Source organism: Anomalospiza imberbis, chromosome 9 (genome assembly GCF_031753505.1).
Source record: "Anomalospiza imberbis isolate Cuckoo-Finch-1a 21T00152 chromosome 9, ASM3175350v1, whole genome shotgun sequence".
NCBI classification, from domain to species: Eukaryota; Metazoa; Chordata; class Aves; order Passeriformes; family Viduidae; genus Anomalospiza; species Anomalospiza imberbis.
The window spans coordinates 18,395,390-18,411,314 of record NC_089689.1 but is presented as its reverse complement, the minus strand read 5'-3'; positions in this window follow the sequence as shown (position 1 = coordinate 18,411,314).

The following is a 15,925-nucleotide window of genomic DNA, read 5'->3' as shown; positions in this document are numbered from 1 at the left end:
GATCTTAAAGATTTCCAGTATAGAGCAGCATTTTGTTAAAAAAAATTTTAAATGCTGTTGTTGAACCATTATCATATAGATATTATACTAGCCCTGAAAGCAAAACTATTTTCATGAGATGGTGTTGATTGCTTATATCCACTGAACATTGCACATTCCAGAGTAAATTACGTGAGCAGGAAAAAGAAAGGGAAAAAAGTGTATATAAGGAATTAACAGTTAAAATGAATGACTTACATTTGTTTCAGGATAATTTTTACTTAAATAAAGTCACCCTCCTTAATTTGCCTTGCTTTCCATTTGAAAGAGTGCAAAATCTATTTCCTGGGCAATTTTGCACAGCACAGATATTAATACTTTGGGGTTTAATTGTATCCTGTGTTTAAATACACTGTGGGTGAAACCCTAGACCTCTGCTTAATTGCTGTGAGAAAATAGCCTGATTTCTCTGAGATTAGGCACACGCTTATGTATACTTTGACCCACAAGTGCCTCCTTCAGAATTAATCTTCTAAGGTAGTGGGATTTGCTTTTGTACGTGCAGTAGACCCATTCATGACAAACGGTGCCTAATAAACCAACTTCACCCTCTGGACCTCTCTTTTGCTGTCAGAGTTTTTCTTCAACTATTCATTTCACACATCCCTTGTCCAGTTGCTTATTAGCAAATAAACTTTAAAGCTGGCAATAGGAATAAATTTATTGATTCTCTTAATTAGAGCCACTTAAGGTTTAAATATTATGCTGCAGAACTGGAAATGTAAAACATTCACATTTAATTGTTAGGCAAAAATATTCTGAACTGGATTTAAATATACTGGATGTTAGAATACAATTTTATTCATATTTATTTTTAACATTTCCTCTGTGCTATCCTTCAGCTGAACTATCTATTCCATAAAAGCACTTTTCCCTCTGTCATCTGCATTAGGATTGTTTCTACAAGATGTTACAAAAAAGTTCTGGTTTTCAAATATTTATATTAGTCAAAGTTAGCCCTGTTTATACTTTTTGGCAATATAACTTTTTCCTTAAAAATGAAGTACTTCAGTTTAACTAAACAAAATGTGTTGAAATGGATGGTCTTATAAACTTAAGTACACTTGGCAACAGAAAGGACTGAGGCTCAAATCAGAAAACACTGGCTCAAGTGAGTAGCCCCTGCTCATACAAATATCTCATTAACTTCAAAGCAACAATTTGTGTGAGTTGGAGTTTTCAAAGTTTGGCACTAACGCACCAATCCTGACTGAAAACACTGAGACAGATGTAGAAGTTTTCATTTTATTAATGCCATTAAAATCAGGAATTGGTGTTAGTATTCTTTTATGAGTTTTCAATGTCTGCAGGAGCATGTCCTAAAATTAGAAGATAGAGACATTTGTTTCAGTTTTCAGCCAGCTTTAGTCAAAATAATCTTTTTGTGTTTTCATAGCTCTGTAAAGGAGTTCTCTGTTTTTGCATTAGAAATAAGAAAACCAGTATTCACATATTAAATTTTTAAAAATTTAGCAGCAAAGACTTTGATTCAACCTATTAAAATCAGTAATTTATAGTAGTGAAAATAATGATGTAGGAAAAGAAGAAAATCCCAGATGATCTGATACTTTTAATTAAATAACTGGATTGAAAGCTATATTAATAAAATATTATTTAACTTCTATTTGTCCGAGCAGACTTTTTGCTGATTATCAATTAGCTTATTTTTGTCTGTTAGTTGTCTGCCATTCCCTAAATAAGTGATCAGAAACAGACTGAAATGCATGGTTGTGGGGGTTTTTTGTTTTGTTTTGTGTGGGGTTTTTTTAGTATTTTTTTTCTTTTCTTTTCTTTTTTTTTTGGTTTTTTTTTGTTTTTTTGTGGTAAACCCTCTAGCTATTGTTATGGCAGTAGTCCCTGGTTGGCTGATACTGAACTACACGGTTGGGACTCTCATAAGGGAAATGCAGTCTTCATTAAAAAAGCCTTTTAACAGCAAGCCAAGCTTGATTAAAATCATATACAGATGAAATAATTTCTTTACAATTCCTTTGTAGTTTTGTGCATTCACAATAACTCTTTAGGTTTAGTAATGCTTGGGAGACAGCTGGGTTACTGCTTAAGATTCTGTTGTTACTTCCAATTATTGCTCGGAAATCAGAATATATAATACAGTTTCTATTCAAATAACTGCAAGTATATTAATGTGGTATACAAATGTGAAATAGGTTGGGCAAAAGTAAATATTAGAGGAGACAAGGAATTATTAAGGCTTGCTCTCTTATACGGAAGTCCTCTGGTAAAACCTGAAGAGGCAAAACTTTAAAAACAAAGAGGAAACTTTATGAGTTTTGTTATTGTTACTCTAATCAAATTGTGATAGTATAAGGCAACAACCCTAAACTGGCTTGTATTGTAAAATGGAGCTACCACTTTGCTTAATTTATATTTGAACATTTATTAAGAATTTACATTTCCAAAATTTAGACTCAAAATGTAAAAAGAAGCAAACTTCACTAAAAGCTTAGGAAAATAGGAAATGCTTTTCTCTGGCATGCAGTCAGAGGGAAAATATTATTGGTAATGCAAAACAAAAGAAAACAAAAAAACTCTCTTAAATCTATTGGTTAATTTTATTAGCCAGACTCCAATTAAGTAACCATAATCCTGTTGATCTTTATTACTGATGTGCATTCCTTCCATAGCATAAATTTCTATGGGAGAGAGCTTAGGGACTTCATGGATGGCAGAGACCCGTTGCAAACGACAATTCACTACTAAACAAAGCAAGAAAACAACTCAATCAAAAGGTCAAATTCCTTTCTGTGGGTGATGACAGAAGGATGATAAGAGGAAAGCCTTTTTCTTTCCTTCCTTCTTTTAATGCATCCCTTCCTCAGTAAATGCAAGTCTTTAAACTCCCCCTAATCAGCAGGACCTCCAAAGAGGGTCTGTCCTACCCTGCCAGCTAACAAGGGAATCTGGGACATTAGCCACTAGTTGTCTCCACTGGTAGGATGAGTTGATACAAAGCTCCTTTTTCAAGTGCTTGTAATATTTGACCTGCTTTTTCATTCTCAACCCATGCCCACACACTTTTCCTCACCTTACCAGCTGTTTGCTTCTGTGTACTGTTCCAGTGAAGCAATTGAAATGCTCAGGCATGAAAAGCATCATTCTGTGCCATCCTTCCCAGAAGAAGGATTTTTGTAACTTATCCTTAAGACTTACAAGATTTTGTCCATAGCTGTTACCAGATAGCACATTTGAGCATGCAGTGTGCCTGTGTATTTACAAGACAGGTCCTCATATTTTCTTTTTGGTAATCCAGATAAAGAACTGTTTCTACATTTCTGCAAGGTCTGCACTGTACTCTCACTCCAACAGCCTGGCTGCCTGTCTGATGTAGAATAGGGACGTAGCCTATACCCATATGATTGCAGTTCAGTCAGTTCTGGATACATTTTTTACCGTGTGAAAGGAATCAAAGATTTGAATCATGTACGTTTCTGTGCACTTTTCAGTGGGATCAGAAATAATGCTGTGCTAATGCATAAACTCTTGTGAATCCCCAGAGACTGTGCTGAAGTCATGAACAACCAGTGACAAGTCACAGCATGTGGAGAGCAAGTTATGAATCACTGCAGTCCTGCTGCTCAGTATTTCACATTTTCTTTCTTTTTTCTTTTTGCCCTCCTTCAAAAAATACAGACGTTGATTTGCATCTACTAAGCCTCTCTAATCTCTACACCGCCAGAGTATATGTATGCAATTTCACAGGCATTGCTGTTTGTTCACAGCCAAAGCAATCCTCTACTGCAACATTCAATATAAAGAAACAAGTGAAATATCAAGACTGAAATGGCAATATCGTAGCAGCTTCTTAGCTACCAAAGATCAGAAAGCATTGCTAATGCTAAAGGAACTGCACCAATTCATATTTTTTCTAAGTCTGATGGTCTGACTTTAAGTTTTAAGGACTAATGTTTTCTGTTGTCTTCTTTACAAAATATTTTTGTGTATTTCACATCATATATGGGCATGCAACAGCCTGGATTAATCTGGAAAGATAAAAAATGGAAAGATAGGTCAAGATAGATATCGGTAGATAGGAAGATACCAGGAGATGAAAGTAATATGATCTTTTGAAATAATTAATATGCCTGTTGTGGTTAGAATTGAAAACCAAATAAAAGAATATAGACTATTCAAATATAGCCCTTTTTAGATGGACATTCAGTTTACCAAAAAATATTAACAGCTACACTTTAGAGTCATAACCACAGATCTGTATCATTAAGCTGAAAATGGCCATACTGCAGAGAACAGAGTTGAGCATCTGCAAGTAGGGAGCAGAAAAAGATTATATAAAAATAGTTATCTAGATGTTCAGTATTCAGGGAATCTGCATATCTGTTATTTTCTTTTAAGTCTTGAACCCATTTATTTTACTTGCTTTCTAAATTTTCATAACTTGCTAGATCTAAAATCACTACCAGTACTTAATTTTACCAGAGGAAAAACTTTCCTGAAGAAATGGCCTTCTTTTGATTTGCCTATATTATCTAGTAGATTACTGTTTATACACCTAAACCTTTGTATTTCTCTTTCCTTGACACTTACGTATTAATGGTGCATAAGCACTGCCAATCCAAGCCAGTATTGTTTCATAACATCTTTCCTGTTATGTGGTTTAAGTGATGGCTGTACCTGTGTTCTAATCCCTTTGTACATACTCTTTCATTCAAAGTCTTTTTAAGATCTTAGTTTCATGCTCAAAAGTATCATGATCTTTTATCAGCCTACAATAAATAGCGAGCCTCTTCCTCAACAATAGTTCCTGATATGAAGGTAGATTGTAAATTGTCAGGCACTCTTAGACAAAGAATGCATTGGGGAAGGAGTTCTGAATAGGATTGTACTCTCATGGGTTTTCAATAAAAAACATATCTATAAGTTCACGATCAGATTTCAGTAAATTAAGGTCATCAAATCTAATTGAGAAATTTTGTACAATTCAGCTTGCTTGTACTCATACTTCAATCTGCCATCAACTGGGTTTATCAAAATGTACATAAGTGATATTTACCAAAAACCATTTTTTTCTGTGTACAGCATGTCAAATTCTAATATAATTTCAACCCACAGCTGAAGTTTTAATTGAGTTGGCATCTATTTGCTCATTTGTGAAACATGTCCATCTCTCAGTAATATTGTTACAACTTCTCTTTGTTTATTGATAGAAAAATATGACAGGGATTTATTTACTATACTTTTTGTAGTAGGATGACCTACAGCAGCTCATTGTTATCTAAAACAAGGTAGCCTAGAGGATGGTGCCATTTTAAGGCCACAGAAGTATTTGTAAGAATTACTTTACTCCAGGAAAAAAAACCCAAACTTGGAAATTGTTTGAAATTCCTTCCAATCTTCTTCCCTCCATCATGTAAGGTCTCTTATAGTTTAATTTGTACAGATACCATAATGTCTTTAGTAGTATATGCTTGTATTATACAGTACTGACAGTCTGCATGTATCTCTTGATATTTAAATGAACAAGTTCTAGTACTAATATTTCTGAGAAAAACTAATAGTGAAGTCCCTTTAACAACACATTTTCTGTACTATAGTAAGATCCAGCTTTAAACCTGACATTTACAAGGTCCTTTCTCTACTTAGGGTGAGTGTCTCTTCCCTGCTTTTTATCAACTGAACCAAAATTTTCCTAATCTCCTTTTCCTTTTCTCCATTTTTTACTATTTAGCATCACTAAAGTCAGACTGTAGAGACCATATAATTCTTTAAAGCTCCTTCAGTTATTTATCCATGATGCACACAGATCTTAAATCAGTTATGACATAACAGTTTTTTTACTGAATAGTGGCCAAGTAGCCCCTTACATTTGTAGGTCTCACTACTTTAAAACCTGAACAATGCTAACAAGCAAACGCCACTATCCAGACAATATGTGTTGCCTGGTCTTTGGGAAAAAAATACAAATGTGGCCGACCAGAATATTCACAAAGCTCCTTTACAGTTATGTAGACTTTGATAAATATTACTCTAAACATCCATTTATTTTAACTGCTCTATTATCTCCAACTTCATTTTCATTACAAAAGTTTATCTATATAACATTTTTAAAGTTCAAGTTTATAATTATATATGTACTTGAGATCTAAATAAAACACATAAGAAGATTAGAAGTACTTTTGAGAGGCGAACTTGAAGAGCTGTGATTATTTATCTGTGACATCTTAATTCTTGAAAAGTAGGAGTATTGAATTACCTGTTGAAAATAAATGCGTTGAAACAGCTTGTAATTACATGCGTATTTTGTCTGCATTTGGATAAAACATTAGTTTCTTCTGGTTTTCCCCCAAGATGATAAATTCAAATCTAATGCCATCCTGACCAAACAGCATTGAAATGAACATAAAAGTAAAAGAAGCAAAGTAAGGCACAGTCTGGCTGTGCCTTACCATTTCTTTCAAGTTGTTTTCTTGCAATTATCATAATAATTGGAAGGTTACCAGAAATAATGTGGAAGACAGGGACAACTGCAAAAGTGATCCATGTCAGAGCAATGTGAATATTAATGCACCTCCTCTCTAGGTGATCAGGAAAGAAGTTCAGTTTCCCTGGAATAGAGCAAAGTGCAGCACAGTGATTTGTAAAATATGTGCATTAATTTAAAAGAAATACATTATTCAAACAGAACAGCTTATGATAGTTTTTGTCCCTTTTTTAACACCTCTTTTATAGTTAAAAATACATGTGTTGTTTCTAATAATCTATTGATAACTCTGGTGTTACAATTTAAGGTGATTTATTTATTACGTAGGTCATAAATTGTATGTGTTGTCTATACTAGTAAGTATTGCTTTTGATTCATGTAAAAGTGGCATCCCTCTGTTTCCCAAATAAAAGCTTCCAGTGAAGCTAGTGCAGGGTTTTCCTGTTATTTTGTAGCTTGTATGTCTGTTTGGACTCCAAAGGTTAGAGGTTTACACTCAAATCCAACTTTAACAGTGTGGTAGAGATGGGCACCCATAACATTTACAGCCACTTGAACGCTCAGTATTACTAGACTAACTATTGAATTAAAATTATGGGATAAACAGATTCAGAATTGGTATTCCAGAGGAGCAACAGGTGAAATTATCTATGACCACAGACTACAGAGTCTCCAGTGTAAGTCAAATGATTCCATGAGTCTCTGGTATGTGGGGAAATGGTCTCATGCTTTTTCCTCTGCCTATATCCTTTTCAGAAGGTATTGTAGCTCTGGGATGGAATTGGATAAAAGATCTTAGAAGGGCTACACTTTTTTTTTTCCTGTCAAATAACATTTTTTTATCTAGAATCTAGCAGAATAATTTTCAGTAGGAGACATTAGGAGTGTACACCAAAAATCTGGATATATGATATTGAAGGGAACTGATAAGGAGAAAGAAGAAAAAAATTGTGACCTCTTTAAGCATCAGGATGAGAATTCTCCTTTAATTCTTATTTCCACGTAAAGGAGGGAAAGAGAAACAAGAGGAAATCAGTTGAAGGGCATGCACATCTAAGCTCTTGCACTGGGAAAGGGAGTTAGATTTCTACTGAGATATTATCCAGGGTTTGTTTTACGAGCAGGTTTGCTACAAAAGTCATGATAAACTCTTAGGAGGATGTTCCACAAACCTCTGTCTTATAATAAAATTGTAAACCTTCTTCATAACTACTTTGTGTTAAGGTTTTCCCAGTAATTTCTCCTTACAACACATCTGGAGCATTGTCTGTTATGGTTAGATTTTAAAATCCTAGGGGGAGCAGTTCACATTATCAGTAAAATGTTTAAGTTTAAGGGTAAGAATTAAATCCTTTCTTGGCCAATACAGTGAAGTGTACACTTAGACTTCCACTACTTTTAATCACTTTCCTTTTACAACTTTTGCAAGTGGCATCCCCTGTCCCAGCCCCTTTATTAATGGCCAGTTGTAAATGACTTTAGCAAATGGAGCACCATTTGTCACACCATAACAAGTGACGCACTGTACTGTATTTCTAGCCCTACCACTTAATTTAAGCTTTGAGATTTATAGCTTGTCATCATCCTCTCTATCTTTCTGTTCCTTCTTTGTTCCTTCCCAAGTGCTAAAACAGCTTGTTGGGAAAGGGATTTAGAAGTAAAACCAGACATTTCTACCTTGGCCCAGAGCACTGAAAAACACTCATTCAACTCTTTCACCTGTGTAGTGAATTCTCCTGGTGGATTTTCTTCTTCTCTTTAAGTGCTTCTCCACATTTAACTGATATTTGATGAAAAGATCCCCCTCTTAAATTTCTTTCCAAATAATCCCACTGTAATTCCACTGCAGTCACCTGTCTGTATACACTATATTTGTTTGTTACCTTGAAAGACACATACAGGACAGACAGCAGCCGACTTGTTTTGCAAATTGAAAAACTTTTATTTAAACTTGAAATGAGTTCTTTCTTCATGGTGTGCTACCATGGTCTATTCCATCAGCAAATTTCCCTAGGCTACAAATTTGTAGCCCATTCCACTGTCTAGGCTATATAGATTTTTATGTAGATTACAGGCTCTGTGCCTTAATAATATACTGCCACATGGAAAATGGCAAACATCCAAGCAGTGACCCCAACAGTTTAAAGTTCTTTTGAATGAAACATCTGTTCTGTGTTTGTGAATTTGTTTGTTTGTTTACTTAAGAGCACCAAGCATTGGTCTTGCACATGCTTACCCTGTCTAACAGAGCAGATAGGTTGTTGGGGTTTACTTTTAATTATAGTAGATTGCAGACTCTTTTATTCTTGTTTTCCTTGTGCTGTTAACAATTATCTTGCTCATTTACCTCCAAACTGGTGAGGCCACTGGTCTCTTGGCCACGAAAGCCTAGCTGGGCACAAGGGTCCTGCAGCAGTGTGCAGGTTTAGTGCTCCCAAACTGCAAACACTTGGCCTATTCCTCTACTGCCCAGCATGTTGTAAAGTATTTTCACTGATATAAAGTAAGTGAAAAGCACAAATTCAGTGATACACATGCAGAATCTCCAAGCACACCAGCACTGGTATTTTGCACTGTTCATGTGCACCTGTAGCTTATCAGAGGAGGCACAGGTTAGCAGAGGACATGTGTTAGGTGTGCTGGGGACAGAGCAAAGCCAGAGAAGTTCACAGCCCAGTCTCAGCCTTTCTGTAGCTGTTTGTGTCACTGGGTCTGTTTTCCACACTGAAAGAATGCTGAAGCCATTCCAGTGCTTCTTTCCTGAATCCTTGCAGCTACAAGCCTAAGCAGGGGATTGTCATGTGAAAATGGTATAAGAAGCTTTCAGAAATTCCATATAAATAATGTCATATGACTGGAACTTTTCAGAACAAAAGAGCTAAAGATCAAGCAAACTGTTTTAGCTAGAATTCTGATTGCACATGGCTACCTTAGAGCAGCAGCCAGGAGTGCAGGCAGGATCCGTGCGCTCATAAAGTGGGAATGGAACTAAAACTAGAACTGGAAAGCGATTCACTGACCTGCTGGTCTCCAATGTAGTCTTCCTAAACCTTCAGGATAAATTCCAAGGAGTTCACTAAATTTATGGGAATGAAGAAGGCACAGAATTAATGAACAAAGTGAATCAAATTCAGGTCTAGAAAAAGGAGGTACATTTTGACTGAATTTTATGAAGCTGTACCTATTAACATAGCTTTGAATTTTAACACAGTAAATCACCTTGTATACTCCTACTTTAATCAATTATTTTCTGCAGCAAAGTCACAAATGCTTTTCTCCTCTGATGCAGTTCTACTACGTCGCTTTGAATGTGATCCCTTTGTATAGGCTCGCCAAAATCACATTTGTTTGTTTTCCTAGTGCTGTATCACATTGCAAGCCCTTATTTAATTTGCTGTTCACTACTAGTCCTCAGTCTTTCTTTTTTTTTAGTGCTTTCTAAACACTGTCTTCCTTCCATAGTATATTTGTGTTTGAGATTATTTCTCTTAAGTATTTGAATTTTGAGTTTTCATTACTGAGAATTGTTTTGTCTTGTTTTTCAGATCTCTTCCCCAGCTCTCATAAACTCTCTAAGTCTCTGTCATTTAAATAAATTATTTGTAAGTAAATAATGTACAATTAATTTGCATTCCACCCCCTCTTTAATTTTTTTAGAAGAAAGAGGAAGATGCAAGCAATGGAAAAAAAGGGGGACATGTTACAAATGGAATTAACACCAGTGGTCACAGTATTTCATTGGGTACCTCTAATTCATATGAATGTCAAAAGTTAGCATTATACCTTCATATATGGACTGACATGTCATATATATCAAAATAAATATCTGTTCTCTCTTGGCTGGAATATTACACAATAATAAGAATATTTTATGTTTTTTAAACCTGCACGTTTGTTTTTTTTGTAATGTTCAGGAACACCTAGAGCAAAATGATAATATTGTTCCCATTCCATGGAACAATATTCGCTTCTTGCTTCTTTTCAGGACAGAGCCATGTATTTAATTAGTGACTGTATTAGTTGTGCACCAGGTTAGGATGAAGCTTCAATGGCATCACGATGTTTGCTTAATCAGTGTTTTTTTTCTAAGAGCATAATCTAAGATATTCCCTCTGGACCTGCCTCCATACACAAACACACTTTAATAAGTGAGACCTCTGACGGGGTCATCAAGACCAAAATGAACGACAACAAAAAAATCTTTGGTGCTGCTCTTATTTAGTTAGTGACCCAACCTTACCCTTTAAATATAGTAGGATCAACATACTGGGCCATGACCTCAAAGAGCTGTCATGTCACTTTTACTCTGCTTTTCTTTTAAAATGTTATGTAAGTTGGGGATCTCAGCTGCAATGTGTGCTGTATCATATATCTAGATTTATTTCTCTGGATTAAGGGAAATGTCTGTGGAAAGGGTGCATTTAATTATTCACAGATTTTTATTGGTATTTTAGGATTGAAATGGCAAAACGGAAAAATAAGTGTCATCAGTAAATTTTTAGCAATTGAAATTGGTCACCTTAGTAGTATATTCAGTAGTTCTGTTGAAATCCTTACGCATTCCTTATCACTGCTCTTCCAAACCATCTCAGGTTGGTTCATGCTTGGACAAGCCTTTGACGAAACAAGAATTATTGTAACAGGATTGCCAAAGTAATTTTCTCCAAGAAAAATCATGTGTCTTCAACACCTCCCCCTCTGCTCTCCATTTTTTTTATTATTTGAATCTTAATGTGTTTCACTGTTAATTTCAGGCAGGAGTGTAACTTTGTTTTTGTGCCAGAGATGTGTTTTGTTTGTAACTGGGATTTTTTAACACTGGTCTGGAGTTCATACACAAAGGCAAAATGCTTCTTTTTGTATCCTTAATCCCCTCCAAGTCCTGTGTCTCTGGTCACCTAGCAATTAACTTGATCACATCCAGACATAAATATGTCACAAACAAAACACTATGTGATTGTTTGGTGTTGTTATAGTTTATGATGGAAACAGTTTCTTCTTTACTAAATCTGCAAAGGTAACTTCTGAGCTAAAAGCTCACAATTGTCCCATCTTGCTTCAGAATGACTGGAGATTAATTTTAATTTTACTCATATACAGGAGCAATAGGCAGGAACAGCATTTGGTAACATGAGCAATATTTGAGTTGTTTTTTAAATGTTAACTGACTTTTCAAGGATAAAGGCAGAATTCCAGATGCGGAATAATACATTTCAATTAATCTTCTTTTTAAAAGTGACACTTGAGTGTAGACATTTATTCTTTTATTTTATCAACACATGGCATGGGTTTGAAAACATAAACATTGCGCTCTCTAACCAAAGCCAAGCACCTGAAAAGAAACAAAGCATCAAATATAAATTTTCCCTAGCGTAGTTAATTTTAAATAATATGACTACTACTCGTAATAGCAATGATAATAGTAGTGGCATTACTAATAATCCTAAGACTACATTAAAGCTGCCCTTCTGATACTATGGCCACTGTCACAGGCCTGGTACATATTAGGAAAGCACATTGTGACACAAAATATATCCGAAGGAATGGGGCAGAACAACCCAACCCAAACACACAATGAGAATGCAGGACCACCTGCATTTTATTTCCAGGAAGTGCAGCAGGACCTACCAGAACATTTTACTTCATTTTATTTCAGAATTTTCTCCCAATATTTTTCTCAACTAATGTCCAAATACAAGGTAAGAAAAGACAGTAACTACCTCCATTATATAGCACAGAGTCTTAAGGAAACCTTGGTTTCTGTGCTGAAAAAGGAAGGGCAGCAGACCAAAATAGAGCCAGAGCATGGTGTGTGATGATTTGTTGCACTGCATGGGAGTGGTGATGTCTGCTGCTTTCCACAGTGGATGTGAAAGGCCAAGTGACATTTACATCTCATAAAATAGCCCAAATCAGGCAGAAATGTAGTTTTGAAAGTTCTCAATTTGATTTTGGAACAATATGGTATTTCATCAGTTTTTGCATAGGAACCTTTTGATTCTGTAAACTGGAAGTCATCATGTCAGACCTCAGTGAAAGACTGAACAAAGTTTAGAACATATAATTTCTTCCTGAGTAAAAAGTTATTATTTTCTCTCATTGCTAGATTTTCCCATAGAGTTTGGAGTTATTTCTATTCCAAAATTTATCCTGTTCTGCTTTTCAAAGGGTCTTTTTTAGCAGTACTTTTAAAAAGGTTTTCTTTTTTTAAATGCCATGAAAATTTGAATGAAGTGTAGTAAGAAGGGTTAGCTGTTTTCCTGGAAATAAAATTATGGCCATGATTTTTTTTTTTAATATAAAGAATAAATTACCTTCAAATTTAGAAGCAAGATTGATACATGCTGTATTTATCCTGCCTTTGGCAGTGAGAAAGTCTAGTTCTGTTTTTCACAATATTTTGCAGTCATCTGTAGATCATCCAACCCTCTTCTAAAATGTCCATGGACTATCTTGTCTCCAGCTCTTATTCCCCATCTGGGGAAGAAGGGTAATGAATAAAATACTTAAAATTTAGAGTAAAATACACTTTATTATTATACTGGAATAATTACAAATATGGATTCCCAGCTGTGTCTGCCAGCAGTGGGAAGCCAGCTCCTGGTTATGCCTGCCTGCAGGTATTGACAGCAGTCAGGAGCCAGGTTTTGGCTCTGCCTGCCGGGAGGCATTTGATAGCAACTGGGAGGCAGCTCCTGCTATCTGGCACAGGCAGCAGTCCTGCAGCTCACCACTGGTCTGCAGGCTGTCGAGTTATGTGGATCAGATTAACCTCCAGAGGTCCTTTCCAGTACTGTTTTCTAAAATAGCATGATATGATTTGCAATAAATTTCAGGGATGTCAACAGGATTTTAGAAGAGGCTTTGTTTTGGAAGATGCTAATGAGCTCTGCTGATAGATTATCCTGCTAGAGTGAAGAGAATTAATTTATTATGTCAACTGGAGACTTTTTAGAAAACTTGTATAAAATTCAAATCACTGCAGATTATCTTCCACTAGTGTCCTGAGAAAGGACTCTTAAATTGTGTAAGAACCTCTCACAGTGACTACACAAAACTCTATCCATGCCCAGCTCCATCATAAAATGAAACCCTGCACCAGATCACTGGTGATGTGATGGCTCACAAAGGCCTATTCTGTAACTCAGGAACTGGAATTAACTTCACAAAGTCAATCAGAGCTGAAGTGTGAGAGGGTGGCAGGGGGAATGCAGGTGCTCCAGCTCTGCTCCCTGTTCCATCTGCTGTAGGTTTTGTCATGGACCTGTGAACCCAAGAGGTGTCAGGAGGACAGCTTGAATTGAGTGAAAGGTAATGCATGTCCTACTTTGGTAAAGCTGATAAAAGGCATGTTTGCACTCAGTGTCCTGAAACAAGTATATATGAATCCAAGGAGTTTTTAATTCTGATTACTGTATGTTGGACTTTAAAGAACAGATATCCTTGATCAAGGGTACAGTGTTGTTTTTCTTTCTTTTCTGAATCTTTTTGATAATCAGTAACAATTTTCCTCCCAATTACCAGCTGCCTCTTTTTCATATGCAAATATCCTACAAAAGCTGACACAGTTGAGGTAACTGGACTAAGAGCTCTGCTCTAGTTTCAAGACAGGTAATAAACCTGATTCTTCAGAATGGTAAGAGAATAATAAAAAAAATTGTTTCCAATTTCCGAAGTTTATTTCCAGCTCTTTTAAGTACATTAGTGGTATCTCTGACTTAAAAGGCACTGAAGGGTCAGGATTTGTTACACAGATATGTGCCTCTCAGCATTTGAAAATCAGTATAATTTGGTACTTCTTGAGTTATGACTCTGAAATATTGTCTTCTAATAGTGGCAAGTAGCAGATAACAGGTTTTATATAATCATATTTCAAAATGAGAGGATAATAAACAGCAGAATTTGAAAGTAGGAATTATGAGGCAAGAAGGACTACTACCCTTTTCCAAGAAGTTGGTGAAACAGTTCCCAATGATGACATTTGCTGGCAATAGCCCCTGGTATCACTAACTAGGCCAAATAGACACATCTCTTACTGCAAGGTAAAAGCCATAAATGGCAGAAAGATTTCCATTCTGTAATAATTCTATACCTCAGTCTAACCCAAAAGTATAAAAGTGAGGCTGTAATATTGCAGTAATGCTTTAGTTTTCTGTTAGCTTGGACTAAAGGATGCTGCTACACAGTATAAAGTTGTATCTACACCTCTCATAAAAATAGTCAACCATTTATAAACTCCTGTTTTGATAAGGTTGAACAATTTTAAGGATCAGACTACAAAACTAGAGGTCCCTGAGGATTTGTATGGATAAGAGATTTGTAAAATTTTTGAAGCTCTGAACTTGTGAAGACAAAAGGAAACACTGATTGCGAGAAAACATTTTTTGTTCAAATTTAAGACTGGCAATATAATTTTCATGTAATTTATTTTAGAATAGCAACTACAAATTCACAGTGGTTTAATTTCATATTTACAAATAAAAGTTGTTGTTAAGTTAAACTTCATTTTTCCAATGAAAATAGCAGAAGTTTACATTCTAAGATTTTCAAATTATCATTTTGTTTAAAGAAAAAGTAATCTGCATTTATTTATGCTATATATTTATTTTATATGTTTCAACTATTATGATTTCAAATTTAATTGTTTCCTTTAAGAATTAATTTTATCTTGTTTGAAATCCTTACACTTTAATTACTAGAAAGTACTTTGTAATTCTTTTATGAAGTAAGACCCAGTAGTATGGAATGCATAACAGATTCTGAGTAATTGAATGTACACTTACATCTTGAAAATAGAATAAGGTTACAAGACTGACACTAAGGAGATATGTAGTCATTAACTACTTCCAGTCCCTAATTACTACAACTGCTGTAATGTCCAGTGGTGTCTGATCCTCTATAAAGATCAGAAAGAGTAAAAGAAATAATTTGGTTTCACTGGCTGTGAGCAGGTTACAGACTAAATCAGCTTTGTTCCATGGAGGGTTAAAATACATACTGAGTTATTTCCAGGGCCATGATTTCTGCCTATCCATCAGTTTCATGCAGGCTTTAAAGACTATGGTAGCAAGAATAAAACTACAAATATGTCAAATTTTGGTCTTTAGAAGTGAGACTCATTTTATTGTTCAGGAAAAGTCCAGTCCTTAGTTGTCTTATTCCTTTAAAAAGATGTTCCCAGAGTACATCAATTAAGTATTAAAATTCATTCCTTCCTTCCTTCCTTGCAAGTTTTCTTCTTCTATCAGTAGTTGCCTACATAGTCTGAAAGCACATCAGATAAAATTAAACTAATATACCACTATTGGCTGTACGTGTCTTGGGAGACTTATGATAATGATGTGAATTACAAAGATTTGTAGTAACTGAATTAAAAGTCTGTTATTTGAAAATGGACAAGAAGTTTCCAGGAGATTTTGGTGTCTTTCC